The sequence below is a fragment of the Salminus brasiliensis genome, chromosome 12 (genome assembly GCF_030463535.1).
Source record: "Salminus brasiliensis chromosome 12, fSalBra1.hap2, whole genome shotgun sequence".
Lineage (NCBI taxonomy): Eukaryota > Metazoa > Chordata > Actinopteri > Characiformes > Bryconidae > Salminus > Salminus brasiliensis.
In genome coordinates, this window is record NC_132889.1 from 3,537,783 (window position 1) to 3,558,005 (window position 20,223).

The window sequence follows — 20,223 nt, forward strand, 5'->3', positions numbered from 1 at the left end:
TCTCAGAGTCTTGGGGAAAGCTGCTGTAAAGCTCGCTCTCTTGCTCGCCCTGCTCAGGGAGAGCCCTCTGGGCTTTCTGAGACTTTTTTAGCTGTTTGATTATTATTATTATCTATTAATTTCACTGCGCTGACTTCTGCCTGAACCCACAGAGGCCCGGCAAGCTTGCGCTACGCTAACACCAGCTCGGAGCATGTGCTATTGTGTTATTAGGGAAATAGATAACGAAGGTAAAAAGATAATTCCTCCAAAACGCCGCTGTACCTTTTCCTTCAGGCTATGATGGGTTTTTTTTCTCTCTAAATATTCCTAAAGGGGAATTCCACCAATTAGTCAAAAGTTCTGCATAATTAAACGGTTTCGATGTAAACGAAGTCATCCTGAGTGGTTCAGTGAAAATTTCTTGAGAAATTTACCAAGTTAGAATTATTTACAATGGTGGTGAATGTAACAAGACGTCTCAGGAGTTAAATGCCTTTAATAGTTACATTACAAAAAGGTTACTATACTAAATGCTAATAGCCTTCCTGGTGGCTAAGACAACAATTTATGATAGTTTTGAGAAGGTTTGGCTTTAAATCTTTGGCGTTTTTAAGTGGAGGGGTACATACAAGGTGGCGTAAGGCAAAATAGTCCCTGAAGAAAACTTGTTTTTTCAGATTTAGCACTATTTTACCATCGTTAGCATTGCGTTTAAATGATATGGACACATATCATGGGCTAGCTAGTAGTTCCAGCTCTGGGAGTGTGGCTGAAGTCTTAGCAACTGGACCAAGTGGCTCTAGTCCAGGTGGCACTCGGCCCAGGTTGTACCCACTACAGCTTACTTTCTCTGATACTAAATTGACCTTTTGTTTTTCACTAATACACAATCCTTGACGGCTAGACCAATGTTCTGAGTTCTGAGGAGCTTTTGACTAAAAACTTGCCAAAAAAAAACACTGATAGAGTATGATACTACTACCACCACCATGCTTAACAGTTGGCACAGTGTTCTTGGGGTTGAATACAAGCAGGCGTAAGGCAAAATAGTCCAAAGAAAAGTTGTGTTTGTCCAGATTCGTGATTATTGGACTAACATTACCACTGCATATAAACATGTCAACACACTTTGAGCTACTTCAGGAGATTCAGCCCCGGGAGGGTGGGGTTTAACCCTTTACTTGCGTTCACACACAGCTTGTATAATAAGGTCCATAGAAAAGCACTGATCGATGTGTCCAGGACACTCTGGACCCCGAGGTCACCCGATTCAATGCTAAGGGGGAGCTGGGAGGGGTATGAAGCCCCCCAGCATCGGGCTGTGGGGTACTCTGGAGTGATGGAGCTCCATCTAATACCTTTGGGATAAGTTGGCGTGGCAGAACTAATCATCCAACTAATGGAGCCAATCAAATCCTCCTCACAGCAATGTTCTAAACCTATGATAGAGGCTGTTATTGCAGCAAAGTGGGACAAACCCACTGTTAATACCCTTGATTTCATAAGAAACACTGATGGAGAACAATCTGGATGTATCGTGTGGGCTTGCTTTTGTTATTATTATTTTATTATTTATGATTATTATTCATATTCCCATATGTAACCTGTACATGTAGTGGGACAATGCTGATTTTACCTGTTATCTGCAAAAATAATACATAGCAGTGATGCTGCTAACAGACACTCTATCCCTAACTATAGTGCTACAGTTTGCAGTGGATGGACTGTAAACCACACAGACAGTGTAATCACTATAATTAAATGTGTGGCGATGCAGATACATTAGTACAAAAGAAGCACCGCACAAAAATAGCATTCTAAATGAACAGTGGAGACAGACGTGTACAATGAGGCAGGCTTTTCAAATAGAGTTATTATTGCCACTGTGCTATACATTTGATTTGCATTGCATAATTATTCTATAATTGCATAGTTACGCAGCAAACTGCAAAGGAAACAGCCAGAAAAGTGGAGGCAGAAGTGTACAGTAATGTATCATCATCAGCAGCAGGTCGGCCTCTCACTTTCTCCTAAACTGTAAATGTTATCAGTTCTGTCCTTTGGTGTGACATATTGTCCAATTGTGTGACACAAACTAAAAAGAACCATAAACTGATTATTTCAAAAATTAATACATTTCACTTACTCCTTAATGATAAATGTTATCATATATGTCCTTTAGTGTGACATAATATCCAATGGTGTGACACACACTAAAAGAAAAATGATTATTTAAAAAAAATCATATGTCTCCCTTTCTTTTTAATACAAAAAATATCAGTTCTGTCCTTCAGTGTGACATAATGTCCTATGGTGTGACACACACTAAAAAGAACCAAGTAAATATTTTTTATCTCATTTTCTCTGGTCTCTCTGAAAGGGAGACAATGTAAAAACAATCATTTCTGTCCTTTACTGTGACATATTGTCCAATGGTGTGACACAAACTAAAAAAAATGTATATATATTTTTTAAATTATATATATATATATATATATATATATATATATATATATATATATAATTTAAAAAATTCATACATCTACTTTATCTCCTTTTCTCTTTAATGTAAAAACAATAAATTCTGTCCTTTACTGTAACATAATGTCCTATGGTGTGACACTAAAAAGAACCCCAAAAAATTTTATTTAAAAAATGAATACATCTCACTTTCTCCTTAATGCTAAATGTTATCAGTTCTGTCCTTTAGTCTGACATAAGGTCCTATGGTGTGACACACACTAAATACACACTAATAAAATGCAAGCTACTCACTTTCTCTTTAATACAAAATAATATCAGTTTGGTCATTTAGTGTCGCATAATGTCCTATTGTGCGATTCAAACAAAAAAGAACCAAAAATTACAATATCAAAATGTAAAAAAAAAATTATATAATCATAACTGATCTTAAATTGATATAATTTTCAATCGTTTTAAAAAACTGACAGCAAAGTTTGACTCATTTATTAAAAGCATCCAACAAGTTCAACAAGTTGAGGGGAAAACAGTGTTACTGATCATTTTTTATATTAATTAAATAAACACTACACTGAAATAAGAGTTTAACTGTGAAGAAAAATCTCTAGTTCTATTTGTATGTCATTTATGTTTTATTTGGATTTCTTTCAGGTCACACTATAGGACATGTCTACAGTGTGGTTCAGTGAAATCCTACAGGAACAGGAGAACCTACATTTGATTTACAATACATAATTACTGAACACAATTACATTATAATTTAGAGTTACGCAGCAAACTGCAAAGGAAACTGCCAGAGCAGAGGAGGCAGGAGTGTACAGTTATGTTGCAGCAGGTCATTGGGGAGTTATTATTAACCTTATAAAGGTTAATAAAAGACTGATATGTTTCTATACCTGCAATTACGTTACATAATCAGGAGATTCTTCAAACAGAGAAACTTTTATTCGTTTATGTTTGAAATTCTTTCAAAATAATAATAATAATAATAATAATAATATATTATTAAATCACTGCATCCATTTCCATGTTCAAATGTTTTAAACATCAGTACTGTGCTGCTTGGCCTTGTCCTCTAAATTTTAAATATTTAAGATGTATATAAGCTCAGCCTTTAAACACTCACATAATTTACCCATTAGGCCTTGTACGTAGACCCCCACTTAAGTTCCTTACTAACTTATATAACTACACCACTGCCTAATCAGCAACTATTTCAACCTAAATAACGTAAGGTTTAGTTTTTTAGCCTAAAGGTTTAGGTTTTTAGGATTAGGATTATTAATCAGTTATTACTCCTAATAAATATAAGGTTCAGGGTGTTAAAACAAATTGTCAAAGATTGTATTTAATTTTTATATTTTTTCATTTTATTGTTGGTAACTGTTTAATTTTATTGTTAGATATTTTAATCAATTACATAAAAATATTTATATTTATAAATTGAATAATGTATATAAATATAGTAATAAATATTTAAATATATTTCCAGTATTTTTATTTTTCAAAAGAGACCCCAGGTGAAGAATCACCCAATTATTTGCATATTAAATAAATGATTATTTATATACTATTTAATGTAGAATTATTTATTTAATTGCTTAGTTAAAACAAAAATCACTAAATGACATAAGTTTCTATTATATTTACATACTGCACAGACAGGTTGTATGGCTGTATAAATGTATAAATTTTACTACTGAAATAAAATAACTATCATTATTAACATGGTTTATACAAATTGGTAGTTTAGAATTGGAAGTGAGAATTCGTTAAGGCCCCATCAGTTTGTACAGAAGTCCCTGGAGTTACTGTCAGGGGTTAATAACTTCAGCTTGCTGTTGTTAATAAAGGCTGTTGCAGAGCCTGGTGCTGCAGGTACTGGTCGGGTCCAGGACCAGCTACACACATTCTGACCAGTGGGATTAAGGTCAAAGATAGTGGGACAGGCCTTCGCCTGTTTGAGCCTTTAGAGTCAAGGACAAATGCTGATCTGCTTCCGTGTACGTTACATCCTGGTGTCTAACAAACATACAGCAGTACTCTCTCTCACACACACACACACACCTGCACACGCCTAAGCAGCACACATGTTCCACAGCCTCTATTACACATGCAATTTTCCACCTGTCAATCACAGAGGCTGGTAATATCAGAGGACAGGGAGAGGGAGAGAGAGAGAGAGAGAGAGAGAGGGAGAAGGCCATGATATTCCCAACAGACAGGAATTCTGCTCAAGTGACATATTGAGGGTTGGATTGGGTAGGTTTTGATACACTCAATGGCCACTTTATTAGAAACACCTACCACCTTGTGCTTTCACTCACTGGCCACTTTATTAGAAACACCTACCACCTTCTGCCTTCTCATTGGCCACTTTATCAGAAACACCTACCACCTTGTGCTTTCACTGACTGGCCACTTTATTAGAAACACCCACCACCATGTGCTTTCACTGACTGGCCACTTTATTAGAAACACCTACCTCAGGAACCTGTATATTCAGGTATAACACATTTGATCTGAGCAAAGAAACCTAACAGATCATCGGACATTAGCAGACCTCTGGAGTGTGGCTGAGACCCCTCATTTTCAGGACTAGCAGAACAAAGCCAAGATCTGGATCAGGGCCAACACCCCCCCCCCCCCTCCTACCACACCCCCCCACCCCACTCCACCACTCACCACCACATCCCATGGTCAACAGTCTCCATCAGAGAGAAGCAGTTAGGTCTGGCCTTGATGCAGCAAACACACCACAGGAGGTTGTGGGGTTTAGCCCCCAAAGACGGGCACTCACAGCACTGATTGATGAGAAGCAGGCCGGGGCCATTCATCACCAGCTCTGCACCTCCTCCTCAGAGAGAGAGTGGACCAAGGCTGAGAGAGAAAGAGAGAGCGAGAGAGAAAGAGAGGGCGAGAACAAGAGAGAGGCTGTTAGAACGAGGAGTTAAGGGCTGAGCTAATCGATAGCCTAACGAGCATTAGCGCTTTGCAGTGGAAGCAGAAGATAAGAGGGCGTGGGAGGAGGAGTCCAATTCAAGTTGGGCTTTTGAAAACCTCTAATTGTATCCAAAAGTCAGGTCCAGTGAAACTCCACAGGGCATCTGCATATCACAGCTCCTGAGAGAAGACCAGAGTCCAGATCTCCAGCTGACTCCGGCTCTTCCTTTCTCCGGGTTTACACGATTCTGAGATCAAACGAGAGGAAGAAATCAATGATAACACTGTGGGTGGCATGGTGGCTTGGTGGTTAGCATGCTTGCCCTTTAGCGATGGGGTCTTGGGTTCTGGTCCTTATCTGGGTGGGGTTTCCATGTTCTTCCTGTGTCTGTGTGGGTTTCCTCCTTGTGGGGACTCCCACAGTTTCCCCCCACAGTCCAAATCCATGACTGGGGTAGAAGGTGGCTGACAACTTGGTTGAAGGGGCCAGCCACAGAGTGGACCTACAAAGTGGAGGTGGAGCCCACAAAGTGGTCAGTGCAAGGAGTTTCCAATAAAGTGGCCACAGCAGCATAGCTCCACAGTGCTGACTGAATGTTCTTCATACAGAAGATCAAACGCAAATATGGGGAAATGTGCACGATTATCTTTAGTGAGGGCTCTCGAGAATTCAGAGGTATTTGCATAAAAATGTAAATAGCCAAAAGAGACCCCTGCTTGGGAACGGCAGCCGAATCAGGTAGGAGTTGGGCACGTGTCAAGGGAGACCACACTGGCTGTAATTGCTGGAAATGCCACGATAAGCATTCGCAGGTGAAAGGTGACTACATTAGTGGGGATTTCATGCTAATTTTCTCCTGCTTCAGTCACTAATTGTAGGTGTCACTGCACATAAAAAGAGGCTTTGTAGGGGGGCATTTATTCAAATGAGGGTTCCTTTTGTAGAGGACCTGGACGGCGTAGGTATGACAGGAATGCCAGAAATCCACAGTTTCGATTCAGAGCAGGTCGTCTTCGCTGACTTTTGCGAGTCCCCGAAGGCAGTTCTGGCATTAGCATTTAAACGGTGTTGTGGTTTGGCGCTGTTTGCATTGAGTCTTCGCCTTCCAGCAATGCAGACACTGTGCAAATCCAATGATCCACGTATCCATGTATAGAACGTCTCATTCCAGTAAAGATTATTTGAAAATAAGCTGTGCAGAACTGCATGAAATCTGCATTACCCAGAACACGCCTGCGATACTTCATCCATCATGTGGATGTGCCAGCATCAGATCATCCCTCACTGGGTTCAGCCAGCATGCAATCTGGAGACACACTAGACATATTTGACGGCATGGAAATAGAAGAATTACAAAATAGACCTATTATATGACAATGTGATGAGCCCCAGGATTAACCCCTAAATCCCCCCGAAATACCATTCCATACACACATTCTTCACTCAGAAGAACGGAGGTAAACAATTCGTCATTTCCTTACTGAAGATTAATGGATGCACTCAAACTAGCATCCCAACTTGGATGTTTCCATGGGCTGCCAGCTGAGTGACACTTCATCACGGCTCAGATGTTTCCACAGCCTGCCTCCGGAGCGACTCTACAGCACGGCTCGGAAACTTCCCTGCCCCGCCACTGGCATGACTGTACATTGTGGTTCAGATGTTTCCCCAGGTTACCACTGAAGCACTGTACACTGATAAACGCATAAGATCCTTAAGGAACATTGGAGGTTCTTCAGTTTGAAACTGTGGATGAATTGCTTAAAAGGATTTTCTTGAAGGTTCCTCAAAGCATGTTAGAAGGTTCCTCCAATGTTTCCTAAAGGATCTTATACTTTTATCAGTGTACAATGTGATTTGGATGTTTCAGAAGACAACCACTTTGCCAAAGACCAATAGAACTAAGTGAACTAAGCAATGAGATTGTCATTGTCAGACTAAGATCCAAGTTTAAGTGAATCTATGTTGTGGTACAGATGTTTCCATGGCCAAAACCACTGGAGTGACTCTACATCACCGCTTGGAAGTTTTCTCGGAAAGCAAATGGAGTGCCCGTACAACATGGCTTGAGTGCATCCTGGGCCATCCACCAAGGTACCTTTCCAACGCAGCTCGGAAGTTTCCACTTTCCAACCACCGGAAACTTCATTGTGGTTTGGATGTTTCTCACGCCCACTGCTAGAGTGTGCCTTCAACAGGGCTTGGGTGCTTCCAGGGCGATCACCGAAGTACCTCTCCAACACAGCTCGGCAGTTTCCAGAGCCAATGACCGGAGTGACTCTACATTTAGGTTCAGATGTTTCCACGGCCAACCACTGGAGTGACTTCTCCATTGTGGCTCAAACGTTTCCATGGCCAAAACCACTGGACTGACTCTACATCAACATCTGGAACTTTTCTCAGAAAGCAAATGGAGTGCCGGTACAACATGACTTGGGTGATTCTCGAGTCATCCACCGGAGAACCTCTCTACCATGGCTCGGACATTTCCACAGCCAACCACTGGAGTGACACTACATTGAGGTTCAGATGTTTCCATGGCCAAAACCACTGGAGTGACTCTACATGGAGGTTCAGATGTTGCCATGGCCAAAACCACTGGAGTGACTTCTCCATTGTGGCTCAAAGGTTTCCATGGCCAAAACCACTGGAGTGACTCTACATCACCACCTGGAAGTTTTCTCGGGAAAGGAAATGGGAAGCCCGTACAACACGGCTTGGGTGATTCTCGGCTTGGATGCATCATGAGCCTCTCCAACACAGCTCAGAAGTTTCCACAGTCAACCACTGGAGTGATTTACATTGTTGTTCAGAGTGAAACTTCATTGTGGTTCGGATGTTTCTCAGGCCGACCGCCAGAGTGTCCTTTCAGAATGGCTTGGATGCTTCCAGGGCCATTCACCGAAGTGCCTCTGCAACAGGGCTTGGAAGTTTCCACTGCCTGCCATTGGAGTGCATTTATAATGTAGCTCAGACGTTTCCCTGTTTCCACAGTTACCACAGCACCAGAGTCACTTAACAATGCGATATTTAGATATTTCCACGTCTCACAGCCGGAGTGCTTCTACATCGCGACCATCCCGCCATCGGAGTGACAACAGTGAACTGTGCAGTGCTGTGGCTCTGAGCTTCAGAGAGTCACTTTTTAACCTCCTATAGCATCCATCAGGCCGTGATTATTAAAGCTGGCCCCAGGAGTTTGTGGGTAATAGGAGAGGAAAAATCCATCAGACGAGACCACATACACACATACACTCACACACCAACAAACACACATCCTCTTACACCATGCACTTGACTAATGAGCATGGAAACATTTTCAGCTGCCAGGGTCACCACAAGTTCAGATTCCTCTAATCCAGCACACGCAGAAGCAGATAGCAGAGTGTTCTCTTAATTGAATCTCTCATGCCTTGGAAGCGCCTCTCTGATAAACAAGCTGCCTTACCATGTTCTTCTATTTAAAGATGAAAAAGCCATCCCCTCTTCACACAGCCTGGCAAAGTGGCCCCCATTTAAGTGTGAACACTGCTACTGTACTGATGTGTACTTCAGCACCAGTAAAAAGGAAAATTACTCAAGAGTTTAGGACTCTTGATGTTCATACTCAGACTTGATAGTGTGTACCTGCACTCACTGGCCAATTTAATTGAAACACCTGCCTTGTGCTTCCACTCACTGGCCACTTTATTAGAAACACCTGCCTTGTGCTTCCACTCACTGGCCACTTTATTAAAAACACCTGCCCTGCGTTTTCTTACTGGCCACTTTATTAGAAACACCTACCTCATAAATCCACCCACTGGCCACTTTATTAGAAACTCCTACTTCGTGCTTCCCTTACTGGCCACTTTATTAGAAACACCAAGTGTGTACTTCCACTCACTGGCCACTTTATTAGAAACACCTGCCTTGCATTTCCTTACTGGCCACTTTGTTAGAAACACCTACCTCATAAGTCCACCCACTGGCCACTATATTAGAAACACCTGCCTTGTGTTTCCTTACTGGCCACTTTATTAGAAACACCTGCCTTGTGCTTCCACTCACTGACCATTTATTAAGAACACCTGCCCTGCGTTTTCTCACTGGCCACTTTATTAGAAACACCTACCTCATAAGTCCACCCACTGGCCACTTTATTAGAAACTCCTACCTTGTGCTTCCACTTACTGGCCACTTTATTAGAAACACCAAGTGTGTACTTCCACCCACTGGCCACTATATTAGAAACACCTGCCTTGTGTTTCCTTACTGGCCACTTTATTAGAAATACCCACCAACTTGTGCTTCCACTTACTGGCCACTTTATTAGAAACACCTACCACCTTGTGCTTCCACTCACTGGCCACTTTATTAGAAACACCTGCCTTGTACTATCACTGATGACGTGCTACAGTATAGCCAACATGAACAGGTGAGCTACAGCCTCTACCAGCAAGGTTTCTCCAGCGTTTCTGATAAAGTGGCCGGTGATTGTAGTGCATTGTGGCCTGCAGACTTGGAGGAGTAGAAATCTGGCAGGGAAAGTATCTGCAGTTTTTAAAAGCTAACCACGTTGTTGTGAGGCCTAAGTCATTGAGATGCACAGAGGGAGGCCTCGTCTCTGAAGTGTATAAAGACGTAGCCGGTCGGGGCAGCGACTCGACTCCGCTAAGGAACTGCTTCTCAGTTCATATTTCAGACGCTCTTTCATGCCTGCTCTCTCCATTAGGCTCAGTCGGCCGCCTCAATAAAGAAAGAGCCGAATTTATTCTTTAGTCAGCCATCTATCTTCTGCGGCGCGGCCCACTTTAGCCCTCTTAGTCCAAGACATATTAAACTAACCAGCCTATTGATATTAATATTAGATGGGGATTGGTGGACTGTAATATATGCGGCACCGGAGGTCGCACTTAGCTTTTTTCCTCCTCTCTGCATGCTGGGAAAATGAGGAATATTAATCGCTGTCATCTTATTACTGTAACTTCCTCTCCCCCTTTCATTACACACTCTTAAAAGCAGGCGCTGTGCGGAAGGATATTAAAAAGATGCAGTACGCTAATATGGGGGATAACAGGGGCTGCTGTTCATATATATATATATATATATATCAGTACTGTAGAAGAGTGGAGGAGGACAAATATGGTGAAGAATACACACACACACACACACACACACACACACACACAAACACAAACCTGAAATGCCCACATTCCTACTTTGCCTGTTGCAGCCATTAAAAACACATTATGCCACCGTCCCTCAAGCGACGTCCTGCCAAAGCCACTGGGGCCAATTTGCAAAAGTCTCCGAGACCGCCAGCCCCCCTGAAGTGTCCGAAAAAAGCTCCTCAGACTGATAACTAGCTCCACCGCCCCCACCCTTGCAGCTCACGAGTCAACATTTAATTGATATCAGGCAATTAAAGGAGATGGTCTAACCTTGGGGGGTCTGGCCAGAATGGTGGTGGTGGTGGTGGTGGGATGGGGTTGGGGGGACAGAAGGAAAGAAGGATGGAGGAGAAAAGCCAGAGGAAATGCAGAAGTAAGCATTTGGTGTATGCCATTCATCATCGAGGAAGGATTGAGAGATAGAGGGAGGGATCCAGGTGTGACGAGAAAGCACGGAGGGGAAGGAGGGGGTGGGACGAGACAGAGGGAAAAGAGAGGGAGGGAAGGAGGCGGAGGGAGGAGACGATTAAAACAAGACAATAAGTGGAGAGACTGACCAAAGACACAAGACAAAAGCCATAACATTAAAACCACTGATAGGTGAAGTGCAAAAACATTGATTACCTGGTTCCAGTGACACCTGGCAAAGGGTGGGATCTTGATATTCGGCAGCAGGTGAGCAGTCAGTCAGTTCTTGGACACTGCATATGGGGCCTAGATGGGTCCCATGTGAGATGAGGGTGGGCTGTAATGATGGGCCCAATTGGAAAGCCTTGTTACAACGCATGTACAAACCCACTCAGAGCCCAAGCCCACCTGGAACCCACCTGGAATGTGCACCAGGTGGGCTTGGGCTCTGAGTGGGTTTGTACATGCGTTGTAACAAGGCTTTCCAATTGGGCCCCATCATTAAAGCCCACCCTCATATGGGGCCCACCTGGAACCCACCTAGTGCACGTTCCACCCATGTGAATCCCAGATGGGCTTGTTAGCCACACCGAAGCTCTTCAAGCCTCAAGTGCGGCTCGGCTCGACCCGGCATCCCTTAAGATCCATGGAAGACAAGCATCCAAGTTTTTTTCAAACTAAGAGTATTTTCTAGCGTCTGCTAAACGCCTTCAATGAAAAAAAAGAAGATTGATTGGTGCCAATCTACGGCCAGTATTAGTTAGCAATATTAGCCTAGCATGCCCCATTCTTAAGTAAATCCAGTATACTTGCTTTTCCATTAAATACATGTATATTGTGGCTCTGAAAGCTCAGAAATGCCTGATATAACAGCATGTTATCCTATATGTAGGTCAGTCACCAACTAGGTTACTATACAGTTTCTATTATTAATGACAATGCTGACCTATTTTCAGCATAAAACCATATGTAAGATGTAGGATATGTTGGATATAACATGCAGCCAGCCGACCAGCTGGGCAGACAGGCATGTGTATCAGCACCAACTGCCATATCCAACTGTAATGGCACCGAAGACCAATCTATGTCCCCGATCAGGCAGTAGGACACACACATCAGGCCAACGAGCCTGCCACAAGACCAAGACCAAACGGTTCAAGGGTTGTGGGAGTCAGGCCTTCTTGAAAGAGGCACAAAGACAGATAACAATAGGCAGACAAAGACAAACAGAGAGCCTCAGAGCAGGTGTTATGAGCTTTTCCTGACTTAGACAAAGCTGAGCCCAGCGGAGTTCTCATCCTGCCTCCTCAGCAGCTCTGATCCGGCAGTTTAAAAGGCTCCTGACGCGCCGCACCCCGAGATCCAAACCAGTCTTCCAGCTAAATCACACTCCATCAGCAAAGGCTGCCCACCTAGCGGTGACTGGAGCCTAGAGAGCGGCCTAAAACAGTTGTGAGAGAGCCTGATGGGTATAAAAGCTAAGGGAGGCAGGTAAGAAGCATCTGGCTCGTGAGCTGCTGAATAGGTTCTTGGTAATGAGACAAAAGAAGCACTGTTTTTTTTTTTTTTTGTGCTGACGCCTTTGGAATTTCTTCCTCTGAGGGGATGGCATGCTCCTTTTCCGCCGTATTTTCTCAGTACCTCATACACCGGGCTATTATTAAAGCCTAAAGGCAGTGGCCAAGTGGACAGGTTTAAATTAGAGCTGCCAGGATGACTGTCAAAGAGATTAGAACCCTCTCTCAAGGGTGAGGCCTCACTATCGTGGTAGGACTGCAAAAATGTGGCTGCTTTGAAGGAGCCATTAGCCATCTCCCTAGTCTTTAACCCAAAAGATCTTGCTCCATACCGCTGCAGTACTGGTATGTAAAATTTCGGCCCTGCTAGAGCTGCCCCGACCAACTGTAAACACTATTAGTGTCAATGGAAGCATAGAGGAGCAATAACAGCCCATGCAAACCCACACATTCGGCTGTCCTGTGTTGCCAAACTGCCTCTGAGAGCACAAGAACAGGGGTTTCCATGACAGAGTAGTTGCTCAGAAGCCAAACTGGACACTCCCATTGGTCTCTCTGGCTTGAGGAAGCAAGTTTCATGATCTGATGGACGAATCGGGGAAATCAGGGATTGTCAAATGCCTGGAGAACACGACCTACCAGACTGAAGGAACCTAACAGTAAGGTTTGGTGGACCCTACTAAGCTCCCATGAGCTCCCATGACCTTCCTGACTGGGTCAGAGCACCTCCAAAACATCTGGCAGGTCTTGTGGGGGGTTGCTGGTATGCAGTGGTGAGTACCTACCAAAAGTGCTCCAAGGAAGGACAACCGGTAAACTGGCGACGGGGACATCAGGGACGCCCAAGGCTTCATGATGCTCATGCAGGCCCGAACCTCAACTTACCAACTTACAGGTGCCAGACACTACAGGGGTCTACACCCTCAGAGGTCTTGTGGACCCCAAGGCTCGATGGGTAGGTTTTTGACGGGACGAGGGGGACCTACACTGTAACTGACAGTTAGCCCATCGCGTTCAAGTCACTTCGAAGTACTTCCAGTACTTTGTCATGTGGTGTTTCCATTATTTCGTCCACCGCCGTACATCAAGTAAGACAAGAAAGAAAGTTTGAGGCAGATAGTCCTGTCTGCTGCTTCCGACACGCCGAAGGTCCTTTGCGAGTTTTAATATCTGGCGTGTTTGTGTCCGTGAACCAGTAAATGAAGTGCTGCTGCCTGGAGCGACGGACGGCGTCGGCTACAAACCAACAGCATTCAATCACGCTCACGATCTCAGCGGTCCGAAGCCGGCTCCAAAAATGGTTCTTGTAAAATCTCCGGATGTTTGCGCTTGTGGGAAATTCACCACGGGCAGCGCGACGGTATCTGTCGTAAGTCTCTCTCTCTCTCTCTCTCTTGCACGCTTCGCTCTGGGAAGAGGACGAGACGGGTCACATGATAACCCCCCATAATGCCCCCCTAACGCTGATAAATCTCTCTCTGATAGCACAGATTCCCCCAGGACCCCTCTACCCTCTGGATCAAGGGCACGTCTAAAACCACATTAGAGCACCATGTGACCACGCCGTGTCCACATGAAGGGCGCACATTTGTCACTCCTGTTAGATGGAGGGCAGGGATGAAAAATCAGTGCACTTCAACATTAAGAGCAGCTTCGATGCTTTTCAGTTTCAGGAAATGGGGGAAAAGAGCTGTACAGCTTTTCAGAATGTTCTGAACACAAAGAAGGAGAGCAAAAGTGCCTAAAACCTTCACAGCTCTGGAGAGGAGCAACTGTCTAACTGCCGGCTTGCAACTGCAAGAGACTCAGGAGGTTAATTAGTTTGAATCCCATCAACTCCAGAGTCCTCCATGATCAGGGGTCTGAGAGTATGAAGGCTTTCCTAAATAAGGTGTTTTTTGGGGTGGAGGGGGTAAACAGTAAACAATGTGAGGGGGCGGAGCCACTGTATAAACTTCAAACAACTCACGCAATATTCATAATTCAATAATCACTTTAATTTACTAATGTTTTTGAGGCTTAACTCAAAGATGCAGAAGTAAACAAGGAAAAGCAGGACTGCGTAGTTGTTGGCTGCATAGAAGTGTAGGGATGCTCTACACCACGGTAGCGATGCTAATGGCGCGATAGCGATGCTTACGGTGTATTAGCAACGCCAAGCTATAATAGTGATGCTGAGCAAGGCCGGCGGCCAGCTTAATAGCAACGCTAATGCTGCGGTGGTGATGCAGCGGTCACGGCAGTAGTGATGCTAACACATGATAGCAATGCTTACACGGTGGAAGCAATGCTAACACACGATAGCAATGCTAATGTCACTGGTAAAGTGACAGGCGGCTGATGCAATAGCTGTGCTAATATCATGGTAGCGACACTGGGCAAAGCCAGCAGTCGGCACGATAGCAATGCTGGGTGAGGCAGGAGGCCGACGCAGTAGTGATGCTTCTGCCGCGATAGCGATGCTAACGCTGTGGTAGCGATGCAGAGCGAGACTGGCAGCTAGTGTGCTAATACTGCGTTAGCGATGCTTTCACAGTGGTAGTGCTGTTAACGACACAATAGCGATGCTAAAGTCACGGTAGCGATACCGGGCAAAGCTAGCAGTTGGCATGATAGCAATGCTGGGTGAGACTGGCAGCCAGTGTACTAACACTGAGATAGCGATGCTTACACAGTGGTAGTGCTGTTAACGTGCAATTGCTATGCTAACATCATGATAGCGATGCTGGGCAAGGCCGGCAGCCTTTGCACTGCAGTGGCAATGCTGGGCAGCGGTGTTGTCCACTTGCCGGTCCAGCAAAAATGTGAGTTAGGAGAAGTTTGGACTAAACTAAGTTGAGTTAACTTAAAAAATGCTCTGTAATCAGTTAGTGGATCATTTTCAGCTGCTACCTGAAACCAAGGCCTCTCCTAAAATAAAATTCTGGCAATTCCCCTGCAGGTCATTCTAAATGATGATGGCAGGATGTCCACGAGCCTCGCCGCCCAACTGGAGACGTTGCCGCATAATTTCTCATCCTCATGCGTTCTGACAGAAACACTTCCGTTTCCAACCCCGGCCCCAGCGCTTCTCTCCAAGCTGCCGGTGACCTTCAGCGCCACGTGTCGTCGTTCTTTAATTTGCTGGCGACGTGGCGAGAGCACCAAAGGGAGACGCCCCATCCATCACTCCTCACACACACACACACACACACACACGGCAGCGTGAAAGCCATCCCACCACCGGCCCTATAGATCTCTGTCTCCACCTAATTTATTTATCTTACTGCGAGAATGGCATCCTTACCAGAATCAACAAGGTCACCCCACGTCACCTCCATTCGCCAAGACCCTGCTCTCCGTACGGGCCGTGTCAGGGGGGAGAAGTTTCCACATCCCTCAGACATGATTGAATATCTCCAGAACGCTGGAAGCTTCAGCTATGTTCACGTCTTCTAGTCCAGGTGCCTCCTCAGGGGTGGAGTTGCTGAATACTGCTGAATATGGAACTGAAGGACAACAGAACCTACGCTATGTGTCCAAATGTTTGTGGACACCACTTCTAATGAATGCATTCAGCTACTTTAAGTTGCACCCACTGCTGACACAGAAGAGCAAATGCACACATGCACATGGTATGTCTAGTGCCTGTAGAAAAGTACTGCCAAAAGAATAGGACTCTGGTCTAGAGACCCCCAGCTTTGAGCTGTGGAGCAGTGGAAGAATGTGTTGGGGTTGGGGATGATGAGGTGGGGTGGGGATCATCCAACATTCTGACCTCACTATCTTGTCGCTCGTCGCAGAAAGCAATCAAATCCTCACAGCAATGCTCCTCCGAAACCTAGTAGAAAGCCTTCTACCCTGAATAGTAGAGAGGGTTACTCCAACAAAAGCAGGGACATTTTTAATATCCTTGATTTCAGAATAAACTATGAATGTGTCCCAATACTTTTGCCAATTTAGTTTACAATACAATTTGGTGTTTTTGAAATACATGCCACTGAAATGTGAAATAGTGTCAGCCACAAGTCCTTAAAATCAAATACTGGAATTACGTAGTGGGAATGTTTTGGGTTATTGTCATGTCGCATGGTCCACCTCTGCTACAGCTTCAGTCTTGGACAGCTTGCTAGGAGGTCCTGATCTGGTGGTCATGCTGGCAGTAGTGTTAAATGTTCTCCACTTGTAAATGATCTAGCGGTCAGTGGAATGGCTGATTTCTGATCGTTCTGCAACCTTTTCAATCCCCTTCCCAGACTCTGGGAATCCTGAAGGCCTCAGAGAGCTCTCAGGATCTGGCCATGGTGATCTGACCATGATCTGATCTTCACCACTCACTTCAGCTTCAATCCAGAGCAGACCAGACTAAACAGCTGAGGTTTAAATAAGACAGGCTCCTCCAGAATCCTCTCGGACCATGTTCTGAACATCTGCAGCTGTGCAGATGTGCTGCACCTGATTGTGGCCTAAATAGAAGCCTGGACAGAAGCCTTTCTGCTACCTGCTACAAAGGACACTGATTCCACTAAGTCTACTAATCATAGCTTCTGTCACAAAGGCCAAAATATGAGGCCGTTTAGCTCATTAAAGGTGCGGAGGGTTAGGGGTCATGTTAAAATAGCCTTAATAAGGTCAAAACAAGTAGGCTGCACCTCTTAACGGCAGCGACTGGCCGATATTTGCCACCTTTGCTGTTCCTCCTTGTGCTAAAGAGGGTTCTTCAGAGCCCAAAAAAGACTAAACCAACAGTCGCACAGCGAGTGGAAGGTCTGCTCGCTATTAGCCAGGTTTTTGGGACTAGCTTGCTCCACACCACATATGGTGCCGCACTGACAGTTTTCTCCACCGTATAATTAGCCCACTTTCCTCGGCATAAGCGCCCCACTCTCTGCAGCAGCCCGCTCTCAATTCCTCACCTGCTACAGCGCGGCGACGGCTTCCATTGTCATTGCCAGCGACAGGCCTACAAAAAGGCGGCATTATCTTCCCCCCATGTCTGCAAGTGTTTCATTTTAAAGGGAGCACGGCTGGGAAGGGGCTGATATTATTTGCAATAAAAGGGAATGAAAGCGCCTCCCTGGTAAATCCAGGCTGATCTCCGCGGTAAAAGTGCAATGTGCAGACCGAGCTGGGCTCCGATAAGAGTAAATAAGCCATTTATTGCTTTGCTTCTCCTGATCATGCATGGCAGAGAGCGGCGGAGGCGTTGCGAGATTTAGTGGGAAAGAGCGAGAGAAAATGAGGGTGAGCGAGAGGGTATCGGTACTGCTACTGTTTCACTGTTGATTGAACAAAAGAAGAGGTGAGGAAATGACAGAACGAGTGGGGAAAAAGCAAGTAAGTGACTCCACTGGACTGTAATGAGCTCCTGCAGAACTTCCTAAACCATGAGCGTAAGCAGACAGCATGTCTCCATGTACAGCATCCTCAGTTCTCATATCTGGGTTTGCTTTGGCCCAGTTGAAAAGTGCAGAGTCAAACACTGCTGTTCCTCCTTCAAAGAACCTCCAGCAGAACCCAAGCAGAGCTGGAAACATCTGGAAGACTCATGCCTTGCCCTCAGAGCCTTAAGATGTAGTCCCCAGGACCTCATGAACATGATGGCTTGGGACTTTTCCGGCAGCTAGCGTGCTGGCAATGCTAATGCCACCATAGCTAATGAGATGCTAATGCTGCAGAGGTAATACTAACACCACAGTAGCAATGCAGGACGAGGCTGGCAGCTAGCTTGGTAGCAATGCTAATGCTGGATAGCGATGAAAACACAGTGGTAGCAACGCTAATGCCACCATAGCTAATGAGATGCTAATGCTGCAGAGGTGATACTAACACCACAGTAGCAATGCAGGACGAGGCTGGCAGCTAGCTTGGTAGCAATGCTAATGCTGGATAGCGATGAAAACACAGTGGTAGCAACGCTAATGCCACCATAGCTAATGAGATGCTAATGCTGCAGAAATTATGCTGGGAGAGGCACATGGTCGGCACACTAACACCACAGCAACAATGCAGAACGAGGCTGGCAGCTAGCTTGGTAGCAATGCGAATGCTGGATAGCGATGAAAACACAGTGGTAGCAACGCTAATGCCACCATAGATAATGAGATGCTATTGCTGCAGAAGTGATGCAGGACGAGGCTGGCAGCTAGCTTGGTAGCAATGCGAATGCTGGATAGCGATGAAAACACAGTGGTAGCAACGCTGGGCAAGGCTGCTGGCCAACATGTTAGCGAGGCCAATGGCGCGATAGCGGTGGTAACACTGTAGTAGGGATGCTGGACGAGGCGGGCGGCTGCTGCAGTAACGATGCTAACACCTCAGCAGTGCTAATGCTGCAATAGTGATGCTGGGTGAGGGCAGTAGCCAGCTCGATAACAATGCTAATGCCGCCATAGTTAATGGTGTGCTAATGCTGCTGAAGCAATGCTGGGCGAGACACATGGTCACCACAGTAGCAATGCAGGACGAGGCTGGCAGCTAGCATGGTAGCAATGCTAATGCCGCAAGCCGTAGCAACTCTGGGCAAAGCACTCTAGTGAGGCCAACGGTGTAATAGCAGTGCTTACACTGCGGTTGCAAAGCTAATGCTGTGATAGGGATGCTAACACTGTGGTAGCTCTGCTGGGTGAGGCTGGCAGCTGCTGCGATAGTGATGCTAATGCCTCAATAGCAATGCTAACACCACAGCGGTGCTAATGCTGCAATAGTAAAGCTGGGTGAGGGCAGTAGCCAGCAAAATGGCAATGCTAATGCTGCAGCAGAGATGTCGAATCGTCATGCTATCACTACAGACTTTGACACACACATTAATGCCGTAGTACGTCTTCACCCCACATCCCTTTACATCATATTTTAAGCAAGGAGACCCAACCTCAGCCTACCTAAGATTACATCTCCTCTCAGCAGCACAGATACCTGTTAGCTTTGTGGATAAATGTCGTAAACAACGTCCATCAGTCAGTCACTTAGCCGGTAAGTAAGCGAATTTGTGTCCTCTAGGCTAATAATAATAATTTTAACTAGTAATAAGAAGGAAAATCAGTGTGTTGCAATCGGAGGTAAAATAACAGGGTGGTAAACAGGGTTGTAAAACCGCATCTGAGCATTTCTCACCTTGAGCAACACCTTACATACTCAATAAAGGTACTGTGGGCTGTCTCGAACCTAAACAATGCCCGAATTTATGACCTCCAAATCATACAACCAGCGCTTAGATTGTTGCGCCACTTGGCGATTGCCCTCAAAACAAGTTGTAACAGCATAGAGAATGGCCTGCTGAATTGCCATGGCGATGTCAATGCCACGTTTGACATGTTTTTGTTCCTTTATCAGTTACAGTGAACTACAGAGCCTGGTGTTTCTACAGTGCGAGGCAGTGGAAATGAAATTTGAATGAAAATGAAAATTATGTATGAAATTATGTATTCATTCAGTGTGATGTTAGCGGCTGGGCGAGGGGGTGGCCGGGGTCCAACATGGCTGCCCTTGGAGTACTGATTGGACAGGTTTCCTTGGTGGACGGATCAGAAAGGCGCCGACAGATGGTGCGAGAGCAGCCGTTTCTCCGGCGAGGCCCTGGGGGCCTGTTTGATGGTCAGGAGTCTCAGAGTCACGCTGGTAAAGCGTCTGCGATCCGCTCGACCTCAGCTTCACAACCAGAGCGGGGGGGGGGGGGGTGCACCTGGCAAAGAGACCAGAATGTGTGTGTGAGAGAGAGAGAGAGAGACACACACACACACACACACACCATATCCATGCC

General features: G+C 45.3%; 1 protein-coding gene across 5 annotated transcripts in view; it reads left to right on the forward strand.

The window, feature by feature from the left end:
* rps15a (ribosomal protein S15a) overlaps positions 1–20,223 on the forward strand; it is a 336,047-nt gene that overhangs the window by 285,334 nt on the left and 30,490 nt on the right. The window contains exon 1 of one of the 5 annotated variants that reach the window (XM_072693354.1): positions 1,912–1,917. The exons of the other annotated variants lie outside the window; for them this stretch is intronic. The gene's annotated coding sequence lies outside the window, so the exon portion shown is untranslated. Of the gene's footprint in view, positions 1–1,911; positions 1,918–20,223 lie in introns of those variants that run through there. 5 annotated transcript variants of the gene reach the window in all.